This window comes from Labrus bergylta, chromosome 9 (assembly GCF_963930695.1).
Source record: "Labrus bergylta chromosome 9, fLabBer1.1, whole genome shotgun sequence".
In the NCBI taxonomy this organism is placed as follows: Eukaryota; Metazoa; Chordata; class Actinopteri; order Labriformes; family Labridae; genus Labrus; species Labrus bergylta.
The window spans coordinates 7895843-7913259 of record NC_089203.1 but is presented as its reverse complement, the minus strand read 5'-3'; the positions used below and the strand labels follow the sequence as shown (position 1 = coordinate 7913259).

Sequence of the window (17417 nt, the reverse complement as noted above, 5' to 3'; positions counted from 1 at the left end):
CTGAGTGGGAAAAAGTGCTTGCCAAAGGCAAGAACCTGTATCTACATCCATTTAAAACATTATGAAGGACTGCCATCACTGCCATAAAACATTGACAAGGACTGCCATCTCTTCATGTCATCTAAATGTTGATAAAATGTTGCAAAACACTGAGTGGGAAAAAGTATCTAGCACATTGGCCTCCCCAATAGCACCAGGTCTTCTCAAAAGGTAGTGTGGCTGAGTGGTCTAAGGCTCCAGTCTCTCAGAAGGCGTGGGTTCAAATCCCACCACTGCCATTTGACAAGGACAACTGTGTCCTCACATATTTGTGTGTGATAGACTATTTACATAAATAACCTCCAAATGTTGATGCAAAACACTGAGTGGGAAAAAGTGCTTGCCAAAGGCAAGAACCTGTATCTACATCCATTTAAAACATTAAGAAGGACTGCCATCACTGCCATAAAACATTGACAAGGACTGCCATCTCTTCATGTCATCTAAATGTTGATAAAATGTTGCAAAACACTGAGTGGGAAAAAGTGCTTGCCAAAGGCAAGAACCTGTATCTACAGCCATTGAAAACATGAACCATCAAGGAAGTCGCTCTTACTCATTTGGCAAAGGCACTAGATGCTATGTGCCCTCCCAGAGTGGTTTTTGGGCGTCTTGGCTCACTAGTTTTCACTGCTTTCTTCAGTCTGACCTTATGTGCCAAGGGTAGCTCGCGCAACCTTCAGATTCCCCATAATTGAGCAAACATCTGCAAGTATCCAGCACATTGGCCTCCCACATAGCACCAGGTCTTCTCAAAAGGTAGTGTGGCCGAGTGGTCTAAGGCGCTGGATTAAGGCTTCAGTCTCTCAGGAGGCGTGGGTTCAAATCCCACCACTGCCATTTGACAAGGACAACTGTGTCCTCACATACTTGTGTGTGATAGACTATTTACATAAATTATCTCCAAATGTTGATGCAAAACACTGAGTGGGAAAAAGTGCTTGCCAAAGGCAAGAACCTGTATCTACATCCATTTAAAACATTAACAAGGACTGCCATCACTGCCATAAAACATTGAAAAGGACTGCCTTCTCTTCATGTCATGTAAATGTTGATAAAATGTTGCAAAACACTGAGTGGGAAAAAGTGCTTGCCAAAGGCAAGAACCTGTATCTACAGCCATTGAAAACATGAATCATCAAGGAAGTCACTCTTACTCATTTGGCAAAGGCACTAGATGCTATGTGCCCTCCCAGAGTGTTTTTTGGGCGTCTTGGCTCACTAGTTTTCACTGCTTTCTTTAGCCTTAAACAGAACAGCAAGCCTCACACGTACAAGCCCAGTCCATAAAACCTAAGAGCAGAGTGGCGCAGCGGAAGCGTGCTGGGCCCATAACCCAGAGGTCGATGGATCGAAACCATCCTCTGCTAATTGATGTCCATCTTTATTGGTCTGTGGTGTGTCCTTTGGATCAGTCTGACCTTATGTGCCAAGGGTAGATCGCGCAACCTTCAGATTCCCCATAATTGAGCAAACATCTGCAAGTATCCAGCACATTGGCCTCCCCAATAGCACCACATCTTCCTGAAAGGTAGTGTGGCTGAGTGGTCTAAGGCTCCAGTCTCTCAGGAGGCATGGGTTCAAATCCCACCACTGCCATTTGACAAGGACAACTGTGTCCTCACATATTTGTGTGTGATCGACTATTTACATAAATAACCTCCAAATGTTGATGCAAAACACTGAGTGGGAAAAAGTGCTTGCCAAAGGCAAGAACCTGTATCTACATCCATTTAAAACATTAACAAGGACTGCCATCACTGCCATAAAACATTGACAAGCACTGCCATCTCTTCATGTCATCTAAATGTTGATAAAATGTTGCAAAACACTGAGTGGGAAAAAGTGCTTGACCAAGGCAAGAACCTGTATCTACAGCCATTGAAAACATGAACCATCAAGGAAGTCGCTCTTACTCATTTGGCAAAGGCACTAGATGCTATGTGCCCTCCCAGAGTGGTTTTTGGGCGTCTTGGCTCACTAGTTTTCACTGCTTTCTTTAGCCTTAAACAGAAAAGCAAGCCTCACACGTACAAGCCCAGTCCATGAAAACTAACAGCAGAGTGGCGCAGCGGAAGCGTGCTGGGCCCATAACCCAGAGGTCGATGGATCGAAACCATCCTCTGCTAATTGATGTCCATCTTTATTGGTCTGTGGTGTGTCCTTTGGATCAGTCTCACCTGATGTGCCAAGGGTAGCTCGCACAACCTTCAGATTCCCCATAATTGAGCAAACATCTGCAAGTATCCAGCACATTGGCCTCCCCAATAGCACCAGATCTTCTCAAAAGGTAGTGTGGCTGAGTGGTCTAAGGCTCCAGTCTCTCAGGAGGCGTGGGTTCAAATCCCACCACAGCCATTTGACAAGGACAACTGTGTCCTTGCATATTTGTGTGTGATAGCCTATTTACATAAATAACCTCCAAATGTTGATGCAAAACACTGAGTGGGAAAAAGTGCTTGCCAAAGGCAAGAACCTGTATCTACATCCATTTAAAACATTATGAAGGACTGCCATCACTGCCATAAAACATTGACAAGGACTGCCATCTCTTCATGTCATCTAAATGTTGATAAAATGTTGCAAAACACTGAGTGGGAAAAAGTATCTAGCACATTGGCCTCCCCAATAGCACCAGGTCTTCTCAAAAGGTAGTGTGGCTGAGTGGTCTAAGGCTCCAGCCTCTCAGGAGGCATGGGTTCAAATCCCACCACTGCCATTTGACAAGGACAACTGTGTCCTCACATATTTCTGTGTGATAGACTATTTACATAAATAACCTCCAAATGTTGATGCAAAACACTGAGTGGGAAAAAGTGCTTGCCAAAGGCAAGAACCTGTATCTACATCCATTTAAAACATTAAGAAGGACTGCCATCACTGCCATAAAACATTGACAAGGACTGCCATCTCTTCATGTCATCTAAATGTTGATAAAATGTTGCAAAACACTGAGTGGGAAAAGTGCTTGACAAAGGCAAGAACCTGTATCTACAGCCATTGAAAACATGAACCATCAAGGAAGTCGCTCTTACTCATTTGGCAAAGGCACTAGATGCTATGTGCCCTCCCAGAGTGTTTTTTGGGCGTCTTGGCTCACTAGTTTTCACTGCTTTCTTTAGCCTTAAACAGAACAGCAAGCCTCACACGTACAAGCCCAGTCCATAAAACCTAAGAGCAGAGTGGCGCAGCGGAAGCGTGCTGGGCCCATAACCCAGAGGTCGATGGATCGAAACCATCCTCTGCTAATTGATGTCCATCTTTATTGGTCTGTGGTGTGTCCTTTGGATCAGTCTGACCTTATGTGCCAAGGGTAGATCGCGCAACCTTCAGATTCCCCATAATTGAGCAAACATCTGCAAGTATCCAGCACATTGGCCTCCCCAATAGCACCACATCTTCCTGAAAGGTAGTGTGGCTGAGTGGTCTAAGGCTCCAGTCTCTCAGGAGGCGTGGGTTCAAATCCCACCACTGCCATTTGACAAGGACAACTGTGTCCTCACATATTTGTGTGTGATCGACTATTTACATAAATAACCTCCAAATGTTGATGCAAAACACTGAGTGGGAAAAAGTGCTTGCCAAAGGCAAGAACCTGTATCTACATCCATTTAAAACATTAACAAGGACTGCCATCACTGCCATAAAACATTGACAAGCACTGCCATCTCTTCATGTCATCTAAATGTTGATAAAATGTTGCAAAACACTGAGTGGGAAAAAGTGCTTGACCAAGGCAAGAACCTGTATCTACAGCCATTGAAAACATGAACCATCAAGGAAGTCGCTCTTACTCATTTGGCAAAGGCACTAGATGCTATGTGCCCTCCCAGAGTGGTTTTTGGGCGTCTTGGCTCACTAGTTTTCACTGCTTTCTTTAGCCTTAAACAGAAAAGCAAGCCTCACACGTACAAGCCCAGTCCATGAAAACTAACAGCAGAGTGGCGCAGCGGAAGCGTGCTGGGCCCATAACCCAGAGGTCGATGGATCGAAACCATCCTCTGCTAATTGATGTCCATCTTTATTGGTCTGTGGTGTGTCCTTTGGATCAGTCTCACCTGATGTGCCAAGGGTAGCTCGCACAACCTTCAGATTCCCCATAATTGAGCAAACATCTGCAAGTATCCAGCACATTGGCCTCCCCAATAGCACCAGATCTTCTCAAAAGGTAGTGTGGCTGAGTGGTCTAAGGCTCCAGTCTCTCAGGAGGCGTGGGTTCAAATCCCACCACAGCCATTTGACAAGGACAACTGTGTCCTTGCATATTTGTGTGTGATAGCCTATTTACATAAATAACCTCCAAATGTTGATGCAAAACACTGAGTGGGAAAAAGTGCTTGCCAAAGGCAAGAACCTGTATCTACATCCATTTAAAACATTATGAAGGACTGCCATCACTGCCATAAAACATTGACAAGGACTGCCATCTCTTCATGTCATCTAAATGTTGATAAAATGTTGCAAAACACTGAGTGGGAAAAAGTATCTAGCACATTGGCCTCCCCAATAGCACCAGGTCTTCTCAAAAGGTAGTGTGGCTGAGTGGTCTAAGGCTCCAGCCTCTCAGGAGGCATGGGTTCAAATCCCACCACTGCCATTTGACAAGGACAACTGTGTCCTCACATATTTCTGTGTGATAGACTATTTACATAAATAACCTCCAAATGTTGATGCAAAACACTGAGTGGGAAAAAGTGCTTGCCAAAGGCAAGAACCTGTATCTACATCCATTTAAAACATTAAGAAGGACTGCCATCACTGCCATAAAACATTGACAAGGACTGCCATCTCTTCATGTCATCTAAATGTTGATAAAATGTTGCAAAACACTGAGTGGGAAAAGTGCTTGACAAAGGCAAGAACCTGTATCTACAGCCATTGAAAACATGAACCATCAAGGAAGTCGCTCTTACTCATTTGGCAAAGGCACTAGATGCTATGTGCCCTCCCAGAGTGGTTTTTGGGAGTCTTGGCTCACTAGTTTTCACTGCTTTCTTCAGTCTGACCTTATGTGCCAAGGGTAGCTCGCGCAACCTTCAGATTCCCCATAATTGAGCAAACATCTGCAAGTATCCAGCACATTGGCCTCCCCAATAGCACCACGTTTTCCTGAAAGGTAGTGTGGCCGAGTGGTCTAAGGCGCTGGATTTAGGCTCCAGTCTCTCAGGAGGCGTGGGTTCAAATCCCACCACTGCCATTTGACAAGGACAACTGTGTCCTCACATATTTGTGTGTGATAGACTATTTACATAAATAACCTCCAAATGTTGATGCAAAACACTGAGTGGGAAAAAGTGCTTGCCAAAGGCAAGAACCTTTATCTACATCCATTTAAAACATTAACAAGGACTGCCATCACTGCCATAAAACATTGACAAGGACTGCCATCTCTTCATGTCATCTAAATGTTGATAAAATGTTGCAAAACACTGAGTGGGAAAAAGTGCTTGACCAAGGCAAGAACCTGTATCTACAGCCATTGAAAACATGAACCATCAAGGAAGTCGCTCTTACTCATTTGGCAAAGGCACTAGATGCTATGTGCCCTCCCAGAGTGGTTTTTGGGCGTCTTGGCTCACTAGTTTTCACTGCTTTCTTCAGTCTGACCTTATGTGCCAAGGGTAGCTCGCGCAACCTTCAGATTCCCCATAATTGAGCAAACATCTGCAAGTATCCAGCACATTGGCCTCCCCAATAGCACCAGGTCTTCTCAAAAGGTAGTGTGGCTGAGTGGTCTAAGGCTCCAGCCTCTCAGGAGGCGTGGGTTCAAATCCCACCACTGCCATTTGACAAGGACAACTGTGTCCTCACATATTTGTGTGTGATGGACTATTTACATAAATTATCTCCAAATGTTGATGCAAAACACTGAGTGGGAAAAAGTGCTTGCCAAAGGCAAGAACTTGTATCTACAGCCATTGAAAACATGAATCATCAAGGAAGTCGCTCTTACTCATTTGGCAAAGGCACTAGATGCTATGTGCCCTCCCAGAGTGTTTTTTGGGCGTCTTGGCTCACTAGTTTTCACTGCTTTCTTCAGTCTGACCTTATGTGCCAAGGGTAGCTCGCGCAACCTTCAGATTCCCCATAATTGAGCAAACATCTGCAAGTATCCAGCACATTGGCCTCCCACATAGCACCAGGTCTTCTCAAAAGGTAGTGTGGCCGAGTGGTCTAGTTTTCACTGCTTTCTTTAGCCTTAAACAGAAAAGCAAGCCTCACACGTACAAGCCCAGTCCATGAAAACTAAGAGCAGAGTGGCGCAGCGGAAGCGTGCTGGGCCCATAACCCAGAGGTCGATGGATCGAAACCATCCTCTGCTAATTGATGTCCATCTTTATTGGTCTGTGGTGTGTCCTTTGGATCAGTCTGACCTTATGTGCCAAGGGTAGCTCACGCAACCTTCAGATTCCCCATAATTGAGCAGACATCTGCAAGTATCCAGCACATTGGCCTCCCCAATAGCACCACATCTTCCTGAAAGGTAGTGTGGCCAAGTGGTCTAAGGCTCCAGTCTCTCAGGAGGCGTGGGTTCAAATCCCACCACTGCCATTTGACAAGGACAACTGTGTCCTCACATATTTGTGTGTGATAGACTATTTACATAAATAACCTCCAAATGTTGATGCAAAACACTGAGTGGGAAAAAGTGCTTGCCAAAGGCAAGAACCTGTATCTACATCCATTTAAAACATTAACAAGGACTGCCATCACTGCCATAAAACATTGACAAGGACTGCCATCTCTTCATGTCATCTAAATGTTGATAAAATGTTGCAAAACACTGAGTGGGAAAAAGTGCTTGACCAAGGCAAGAACCTGTATCTACAGCCATTGCAAACATGAACCATCAAGGAAGTCGCTCTTACTCATTTGGCAAAGGCACTAGATGCTATGTGCCCTCCCAGAGTGTTTTTTGGGTGTCTTGGCTCACTAGTTTTCACTGCTTTCTTTAGCCTTAAACAGAAAAGCAAGCCTCACACGTACAAGCCCAGTCCATGAAAACTAACAGCAGAGTGGCGCAGCGGAAGCGTGCTGGGCCCATAACCCAGAGGTCGATGGATCGAAACCATCCTCTGCTAATTGATGTCCATCTTTATTGGTCTGTGGTGTGTCCTTTGGATCAGTCTGACCTTATGTGCCAAGGGTAGATCGCGCAACCTTCAGATTCCCCATAATTGAGCAAACATCTGCAAGTATCCAGCACATTGGCCTCCCCAATAGCACCACATCTTCCTGAAAGGTAGTGTGGCCAAGTGGTCTAAGGCTCCAGTCTCTCAGGAGGCGTGGGTTCAAATCCCACCACTGCCATTTGACAAGGACAACTGTGTCCTCACATATTTGTGTGTGATAGACTATTTACATAAATAACCTCCAAATGTTGATGCAAAACACTGAGTGGGAAAAAGTGCTTGCCAAAGGCAAGAACCTGTATCTACATCCATTTAAAACATTAACAAGGACTGCCATCACTGCCATAAAACATTGACAAGGACTGCCATCTCTTCATGTCATCTAAATGTTGATAAAATGTTGCAAAACACTGAGTGGGAAAAAGTGCTTGCCCAAGGCAAGAACCTGTATCTACAGCCATTGCAAACATGAACCATCAAGGAAGTCGCTCTTACTCATTTGGCAAAGGCACTAGATGCTATGTGCCCTCCCAGAGTGTTTTTTGGGTGTCTTGGCTCACTAGTTTTCACTGCTTTCTTTAGCCTTAAACAGAAAAGCAAGCCTCACACGTACAAGCCCAGTCCACGAAAACTAACAGCAGAGTGGCGCAGCGGAAGCGTGCTGGGCCCATAACCCAGAGGTCGATGGATCGAAACCATCCTCTGCTAATTGATGTCCATCTTTATTGGTCTGTGGTGTGTCCTTTGGATCAGTCTGACCTTATGTGCCAAGGGTAGATCGCGCAACCTTCAGATTCCCCATAATTGAGCAAACATCTGCAAGTATCCAGCACATTGACCTCCCCAATAGCACCACATCTTCCTGAAAGGTAGTGTGGCCAAGTGGTCTAAGGCTCCAGTCTCTCAGGAGGCGTGGGTTCAAATCCCACCACTGCCATTTGACAAGGACAACTGTGTCCTCACATATTTGTGTGTGATAGACTATTTACATAAATAACCTCCAAATGTTGATGCAAAACACTGAGTGGGAAAAAGTGCTTGCCAAAGGCAAGAACCTGTATCTACATCCATTTAAAACATTAACAAGGACTGCCATCACTGCCATAATACATTGACAAGGACTGCCATCTCTTCATGTCATCTAAATGTTGATAAAATGTTGCAAAACACTGAGTGGGAAAAAGTGCTTGACCAAGGCAAGAACCTGTATCTACAGCCATTGCAAACATGAACCATCAAGGAAGTCGCTCTTACTCATTTGGCAAAGGCACTAGATGCTATGTGCCCTCCCAGAGTGTTTTTTGGGTGTCTTGGCTCACTAGTTTTCACTGCTTTCTTTAGCCTTAAACAGAAAAGCAAGCCTCACACGTACAAGCCCAGTCCATGAAAACTAACAGCAGAGTGGCGCAGCGGAAGCGTGCTGGGCCCATAACCCAGAGGTCGATGGATCGAAACCATCCTCTGCTAATTGATGTCCATCTTTATTGGTCTGTGGTTTGTCCTTTGGATCAGTCTGACCTTATGTGCCAAGGGTAGATCGCGCAACCTTCAGATTCCCCATAATTGAGCAAACATCTGCAAGTATCCAGCACATTGGCCTCCCCAATAGCACCACATCTTCCTGAAAGGTAGTGTGGCCAAGTGGTCTAAGGCTCCAGTCTCTCAGGAGGCGTGGGTTCAAATCCCACCACTGCCATTTGACAAGGACAACTGTGTCCTCACATATTTGTGTGTGATAGACTATTTACATAAATAACCTCCAAATGTTGATGCAAAACACTGAGTGGGAAAAAGTGCTTGCCAAAGGCAAGAACCTGTATCTACATCCATTTAAAACATTAACAAGGACTGCCATCACTGCCATAAAACATTGACAAGGACTGCCATCTCTTCATGTCATCTAAATGTTGATAAAATGTTGCAAAACACTGAGTGGGAAAAAGTGCTTGACCAAGGCAAGAACCTGTATCTACAGCCATTGCAAACATGAACCATCAAGGAAGTCGCTCTTACTCATTTGGCAAAGGCACTAGATGCTATGTGCCCTCCCAGAGTGTTTTTTGGGTCTCTTGGCTCACTAGTTTTCACTGCTTTCTTTAGCCTTAAACAGAAAAGCAAGCCTCACACGTACAAGCCCAGTCCATGAAAACTAACAGCAGAGTGGCGCAGCGGAAGCGTGCTGGGCCCATAACCCAGAGGTCGATGGATCGAAACCATCCTCTGCTAATTGATGTCCATCTTTATTGGTCTGTGGTGTGTCCTTTGGATCAGTCTGACCTTATGTGCCAAGGGTAGCTCACGCAACCTTCAGATTCCCCATAATTGAGCAGACATCTGCAAGTATCCAGCACATTGGCCTCCCCAATAGCACCACATCTTCCTGAAAGGTAGTGTGGCCAAGTGGTCTAAGGCTTCAGTCTCTCAGGAGGCGTGGGTTCAAATCCCACCACTGCCATTTGACAAGGACAACTGTGTCCTCACATATTTGTGTGTGATAGACTATTTACATAAATAACCTCCAAATGTTGATGCAAAACACTGAGTGGGAAAAAGTGCTTGCCAAAGGCAAGAACCTGTATCTACATCCATTTAAAACATTAACAAGGACTGCCATCACTGCCATAAAACATTGACAAGGACTGCCATCTCTTCATGTCATCTAAATGTTGATAAAATGTTGCAAAACACTGAGTGGGAAAAAGTGCTTGACCAAGGCAAGAACCTGTATCTACAGCCATTGCAAACATGAACCATCAAGGAAGTCGCTCTTACTCATTTGGCAAAGGCACTAGATGCTATGTGCCCTCCCAGAGTGTTTTTTGGGTGTCTTGGCTCACTAGTTTTCACTGCTTTCTTTAGCCTTAAACAGAAAAGCAAGCCTCACACGTACAAGCCCAGTCCATGAAAACTAACAGCAGAGTGGCGCAGCGGAAGCGTGCTGGGCCCATAACCCAGAGGTCGATGGATCGAAACCATCCTCTGCTAATTGATGTCCATCTTTATTGGTCTGTGGTGTGTCCTTTGGATCAGTCTGACCTTATGTGCCAAGGGTAGATCGCGCAACCTTCAGATTCCCCATAATTGAGCAAACATCTGCAAGTATCCAGCACATTGGCCTCCCCAATAGCACCACATCTTCCTGAAAGGTAGTGTGGCCAAGTGGTCTAAGGCTCCAGTCTCTCAGGAGGTGTGGGTTCAAATCCCACCACTGCCATTTGACAAGGACAACTGTGTCCTCACATATTTGTGTGTGATAGACTATTTACATAAATAACCTCCAAATGTTGATGCAAAACACTGAGTGGGAAAAAGTGCTTGCCAAAGGCAAGAACCTGTATCTACATCCATTTAAAACATTAACAAGGACTGCCATCACTGCCATAAAACATTGACAAGGACTGCCATCTCTTCATGTCATCTAAATGTTGATAAAATGTTGCAAAACACTGAGTGGGAAAAAGTGCTTGACCAAGGCAAGAACCTGTATCTACAGCCATTGCAAACATGAACCATCAAGGAAGTCGCTCTTACTCATTTGGCAAAGGCACTAGATGCTATGTGCCCTCCCAGAGTGTTTTTTGGGTGTCTTGGCTCACTAGTTTTCACTGCTTTCTTTAGCCTTAAACAGAAAAGCAAGCCTCACACGTACAAGCCCAGTCCATGAAAACTGACAGCAGAGTGGCGCAGCGGAAGCGTGCTGGGCCCATAACCCAGAGGTCGATGGATCGAAACCATCCTCTGCTAATTGATGTCCATCTTTATTGGTCTGTGGTGTGTCCTTTGGATCAGTCTGACCTTATGTGCCAAGGGTAGATCGCGCAACCTTCAGATTCCCCATAATTGAGCAAACATCTGCAAGTATCCAGCACATTGACCTCCCCAATAGCACCACATCTTCCTGAAAGGTAGTGTGGCCAAGTGGTCTAAGGCTCCAGTCTCTCAGGAGGCGTGGGTTCAAATCCCACCACTGCCATTTGACAAGGACAACTGTGTCCTCACATATTTGTGTGTGATAGACTATTTACATAAATAACCTCCAAATGTTGATGCAAAACACTGAGTGGGAAAAAGTGCTTGCCAAAGGCAAGAACCTGTATCTACATCCATTTAAAACATTAACAAGGACTGCCATCACTGCCATAATACATTGACAAGGACTGCCATCTCTTCATGTCATCTAAATGTTGATAAAATGTTGCAAAACACTGAGTGGGAAAAAGTGCTTGACCAAGGCAAGAACCTGTATCTACAGCCATTGCAAACATGAACCATCAAGGAAGTCGCTCTTACTCATTTGGCAAAGGCACTAGATGCTATGTGCCCTCCCAGAGTGTTTTTTGGGTGTCTTGGCTCACTAGTTTTCACTGCTTTCTTTAGCCTTAAACAGAAAAGCAAGCCTCACACGTACAAGCCCAGTCCATGAAAACTAACAGCAGAGTGGCGCAGCGGAAGCGTGCTGGGCCCATAACCCAGAGGTCGATGGATCGAAACCATCCTCTGCTAATTGATGTCCATCTTTATTGGTCTGTGGTTTGTCCTTTGGATCAGTCTGACCTTATGTGCCAAGGGTAGATCGCGCAACCTTCAGATTCCCCATAATTGAGCAAACATCTGCAAGTATCCAGCACATTGGCCTCCCCAATAGCACCACATCTTCCTGAAAGGTAGTGTGGCCAAGTGGTCTAAGGCTCCAGTCTCTCAGGAGGCATGGGTTCAAATCCCACCACTGCCATTTGACAAGGACAACTGTGTCCTCACATATTTGTGTGTGATAGACTATTTACATAAATAACCTCCAAATGTTGATGCAAAACACTGAGTGGGAAAAAGTGCTTGCCAAAGGCAAGAACCTGTATCTACATCCATTTAAAACATTAACAAGGACTGCCATCACTGCCATAAAACATTGACAAGGACTGCCATCTCTTCATGTCATCTAAATGTTGATAAAATGTTGCAAAACACTGAGTGGGAAAAAGTGCTTGACCAAGGCAAGAACCTGTATCTACAGCCATTGCAAACATGAACCATCAAGGAAGTCGCTCTTACTCATTTGGCAAAGGCACTAGATGCTATGTGCCCTCCCAGAGTGTTTTTTGGGTCTCTTGGCTCACTAGTTTTCACTGCTTTCTTTAGCCTTAAACAGAAAAGCAAGCCTCACACGTACAAGCCCAGTCCATGAAAACTAACAGCAGAGTGGCGCAGCGGAAGCGTGCTGGGCCCATAACCCAGAGGTCGATGGATCGAAACCATCCTCTGCTAATTGATGTCCATCTTTATTGGTCTGTGGTGTGTCCTTTGGATCAGTCTGACCTTATGTGCCAAGGGTAGCTCACGCAACCTTCAGATTCCCCATAATTGAGCAGACATCTGCAAGTATCCAGCACATTGGCCTCCCCAATAGCACCACATCTTCCTGAAAGGTAGTGTGGCCAAGTGGTCTAAGGCTTCAGTCTCTCAGGAGGCGTGGGTTCAAATCCCACCACTGCCATTTGACAAGGACAACTGTGTCCTCACATATTTGTGTGTGATAGACTATTTACATAAATAACCTCCAAATGTTGATGCAAAACACTGAGTGGGAAAAAGTGCTTGCCAAAGGCAAGAACCTGTATCTACATCCATTTAAAACATTAACAAGGACTGCCATCACTGCCATAAAACATTGACAAGGACTGCCATCTCTTCATGTCATCTAAATGTTGATAAAATGTTGCAAAACACTGAGTGGGAAAAAGTGCTTGACCAAGGCAAGAACCTGTATCTACAGCCATTGCAAACATGAACCATCAAGGAAGTCGCTCTTACTCATTTGGCAAAGGCACTAGATGCTATGTGCCCTCCCAGAGTGTTTTTTGGGTGTCTTGGCTCACTAGTTTTCACTGCTTTCTTTAGCCTTAAACAGAAAAGCAAGCCTCACACGTACAAGCCCAGTCCATGAAAACTAACAGCAGAGTGGCGCAGCGGAAGCGTGCTGGGCCCATAACCCAGAGGTCGATGGATCGAAACCATCCTCTGCTAATTGATGTCCATCTTTATTGGTCTGTGGTGTGTCCTTTGGATCAGTCTGACCTTATGTGCCAAGGGTAGATCGCGCAACCTTCAGATTCCCCATAATTGAGCAAACATCTGCAAGTATCCAGCACATTGGCCTCCCCAATAGCACCACATCTTCCTGAAAGGTAGTGTGGCCAAGTGGTCTAAGGCTCCAGTCTCTCAGGAGGTGTGGGTTCAAATCCCACCACTGCCATTTGACAAGGACAACTGTGTCCTCACATATTTGTGTGTGATAGACTATTTACATAAATAACCTCCAAATGTTGATGCAAAACACTGAGTGGGAAAAAGTGCTTGCCAAAGGCAAGAACCTGTATCTACATCCATTTAAAACATTAACAAGGACTGCCATCACTGCCATAAAACATTGACAAGGACTGCCATCTCTTCATGTCATCTAAATGTTGATAAAATGTTGCAAAACACTGAGTGGGAAAAAGTGCTTGACCAAGGCAAGAACCTGTATCTACAGCCATTGCAAACATGAACCATCAAGGAAGTCGCTCTTACTCATTTGGCAAAGGCACTAGATGCTATGTGCCCTCCCAGAGTGTTTTTTGGGTGTCTTGGCTCACTAGTTTTCACTGCTTTCTTTAGCCTTAAACAGAAAAGCAAGCCTCACACGTACAAGCCCAGTCCATGAAAACTGACAGCAGAGTGGCGCAGCGGAAGCGTGCTGGGCCCATAACCCAGAGGTCGATGGATCGAAACCATCCTCTGCTAATTGATGTCCATCTTTATTGGTCTGTGGTGTGTCCTTTGGATCAGTCTGACCTTATGTGCCAAGGGTAGATCGCGCAACCTTCAGATTCCCCATAATTGAGCAAACATCTGCAAGTATCCAGCACATTGGCCTCCCCAATAGCACCACATCTTCCTGAAAGGTAGTGTGGCCAAGTGGTCTAAGGCTCCAGTCTCTCAGGAGGCGTGGGTTCAAATCCCACCACTGCCATTTGACAAGGACAACTGTGTCCTCACATATTTGTGTGTGATAGACTATTTACATAAATAACCTCCAAATGTTGATGCAAAACACTGAGTGGGAAAAAGTGCTTGCCAAAGGCAAGAACCTGTATCTACATCCATTTAAAACATTAACAAGGACTGCCATCACTGCCATAATACATTGACAAGGACTGCCATCTCTTCATGTCATCTAAATGTTGATAAAATGTTGCAAAACACTGAGTGGGAAAAAGTGCTTGACCAAGGCAAGAACCTGTATCTACAGCCATTGCAAACATGAACCATCAAGGAAGTCGCTCTTACTCATTTGGCAAAGGCACTAGATGCTATGTGCCCTCCCAGAGTGTTTTTTGGGTGTCTTGGCTCACTAGTTTTCACTGCTTTCTTTAGCCTTAAACAGAAAAGCAAGCCTCACACGTACAAGCCCAGTCCATGAAAACTAAGAGCAGAGTGGCGCAGCGGAAGCGTGCTGGGCCCATAACCCAGAGGTCGATGGATCGAAACCATCCTCTGCTAATTGATGTCCATCTTTATTGGTCTGTGGTTTGTCCTTTGGATCAGTCTGACCTTATGTGCCAAGGGTAGATCGCGCAACCTTCAGATTCCCCATAATTGAGCAAACATCTGCAAGTATCCAGCACATTGGCCTCCCCAATAGCACCACATCTTCCTGAAAGGTAGTGTGGCCAAGTGGTCTAAGGCTCCAGTCTCTCAGGAGGCGTGGGTTCAAATCCCACCACTGCCATTTGACAAGGACAACTGTGTCCTCACATATTTCTGTGTGATAGACTATTTACATAAATAACCTCCAAATGTTGATGCAAAACACTGAGTGGGAAAAAGTGCTTGCCAAAGGCAAGAACCTGTATCTACATCCATTTAAAACATTAACAAGGACTGCCATCACTGCCATAATACATTGACAAGGACTGCCATCTCTTCATGTCATCTAAATGTTGATAAAATGTTGCAAAACACTGAGTGGGAAAAAGTGCTTGACCAAGGCAAGAACCTGTATCTACAGCCATTGCAAACATGAACCATCAAGGAAGTCGCTCTTACTCATTTGGCAAAGGCACTAGATGCTATGTGCCCTCCCAGAGTGTTTTTTGGGTGTCTTGGCTCACTAGTTTTCACTGCTTTCTTTAGCCTTAAACAGAAAAGCAAGCCTCACACGTACAAGCCCAGTCCATGAAAACTAAGAGCAGAGTGGCGCAGCGGAAGCGTGCTGGGCCCATAACCCAGAGGTCGATGGATCGAAACCATCCTCTGCTAATTGATGTCCATCTTTATTGGTCTGTGGTTTGTCCTTTGGATCAGTCTGACCTTATGTGCCAAGGGTAGATCGCGCAACCTTCAGATTCCCCATAATTGAGCAAACATCTGCAAGTATCCAGCACATTGGCCTCCCCAATAGCACCACATCTTCCTGAAAGGTAGTGTGGCCAAGTGGTCTAAGGCTCCAGTCTCTCAGGAGGCGTGGGTTCAAATCCCACCACTGCCATTTGACAAGGACAACTGTGTCCTCACATATTTGTGTGTGATAGACTATTTACATAAATAACCTCCAAATGTTGATGCAAAACACTGAGTGGGAAAAAGTGCTTGCCAAAGGCAAGAACCTGTATCTACATCCATTTAAAACATTAACAAGGACTGCCATCACTGCCATAAAACATTGACAAGGACTGCCATCTCTTCATGTCATCTAAATGTTGATAAAATGTTGCAAAACACTGAGTGGGAAAAAGTGCTTGACCAAGGCAAGAACCTGTATCTACAGCCATTGCAAACATGAACCATCAAGGAAGTCGCTCTTACTCATTTGGCAAAGGCACTAGATGCTATGTGCCCTCCCAGAGTGTTTTTTGGGTCTCTTGGCTCACTAGTTTTCACTGCTTTCTTTAGCCTTAAACAGAAAAGCAAGCCTCACACGTACAAGCCCAGTCCATGAAAACTAACAGCAGAGTGGCGCAGCGGAAGCGTGCTGGGCCCATAACCCAGAGGTCGATGGCTCGAAACCATCCTCTGCTAATTGATGTCCATCTTTATTGGTCTGTGGTGTGTCCTTTGGATCAGTCTGACCTTATGTGCCAAGGGTAGCTCACGCAACCTTCAGATTCCCCATAATTGAGCAGACATCTGCAAGTATCCAGCACATTGGCCTCCCCAATAGCACCACATCTTCCTGACAGGTAGTGTGGCCAAGTGGTCTAAGGCTCCAGTCTCTCAGGAGGCGTGGGTTCAAATCCCACCACTGCCATTTGACAAGGACAACTGTGTCCTCACATATTTGTGTGTGATAGACTATTTACATAAATAACCTCCAAATGTTGATGCAAAACACTGAGTGGGAAAAAGTGCTTGCCAAAGGCAAGAACCTGTATCTACATCCATTTAAAACATTAACAAGGACTGCCATCACTGCCATAAAACATTGACAAGGACTGCCATCTCTTCATGTCATCTAAATGTTGATAAAATGTTGCAAAACACTGAGTGGGAAAAAGTGCTTGACCAAGGCAAGAACCTGTATCTACAGCCATTGCAAACATGAACCATCAAGGAAGTCGCTCTTACTCATTTGGCAAAGGCACTAGATGCTATGTGCCCTCCCAGAGTGTTTTTTGGGTGTCTTGGCTCACTAGTTTTCACTGCTTTCTTTAGCCTTAAACAGAAAAGCAAGCCTCACACGTACAAGCCCAGTCCATGAAAACTAACAGCAGAGTGGGGCAGCGGAAGCGTGCTGGGCCCATAACCCAGAGGTCGATGGATCGAAACCATCCTCTGCTAATTGATGTCCATCTTTATTGGTCTGTGGTGTGTCCTTTGGATCAGTCTGACCTTATGTGCCAAGGGTAGATCGCGCAACCTTCAGATTCCCCATAATTGAGCAAACATCTGCAAGTATCCAGCACATTGGCCTCCCCAATAGCACCACATCTTCCTGAAAGGTAGTGTGGCCAAGTGGTCTAAGGCTCCAGTCTCTCAGGAGGCGTGGGTTCAAATCCCACCACTGCCATTTGACAAGGACAACTGTGTCCTCACATATTTGTGTGTGATAGACTATTTACATAAATAACCTCCAAATGTTGATGCAAAACACTGAGTGGGAAAAAGTGCTTGCCAAAGGCAAGAACCTGTATCTACATCCATTTAAAACATTAACAAGGACTGCCATCACTGCCATAAAACATTGACAAGGACTGCCATCTCTTCATG

The 17417-nt window shown here is 45.1% G+C and overlaps 3 non-coding genes across 3 annotated transcripts; all 3 read left to right on the top strand.

Annotated features, from left to right (window-relative positions):
* Window positions 1-797: 797 nt before the first annotated feature.
* trnal-aag (transfer RNA leucine (anticodon AAG)) lies at window positions 798-879 on the top strand. Its single transcript has one exon. It is a non-coding gene; the product is annotated as a tRNA-Leu (tRNA).
* A 4275-nt stretch (window positions 880-5154) lies between these two features.
* On the top strand, window positions 5155-5236 carry trnal-uag (transfer RNA leucine (anticodon UAG)). Its single transcript has one exon. It is a non-coding gene; the product is annotated as a tRNA-Leu (tRNA).
* Window positions 5237-15398: 10162 nt separating this feature from the next.
* trnam-cau (transfer RNA methionine (anticodon CAU)) lies at window positions 15399-15470 on the top strand. Its single transcript has one exon. It is a non-coding gene; the product is annotated as a tRNA-Met (tRNA).
* Window positions 15471-17417: the final 1947 nt, after the last annotated feature.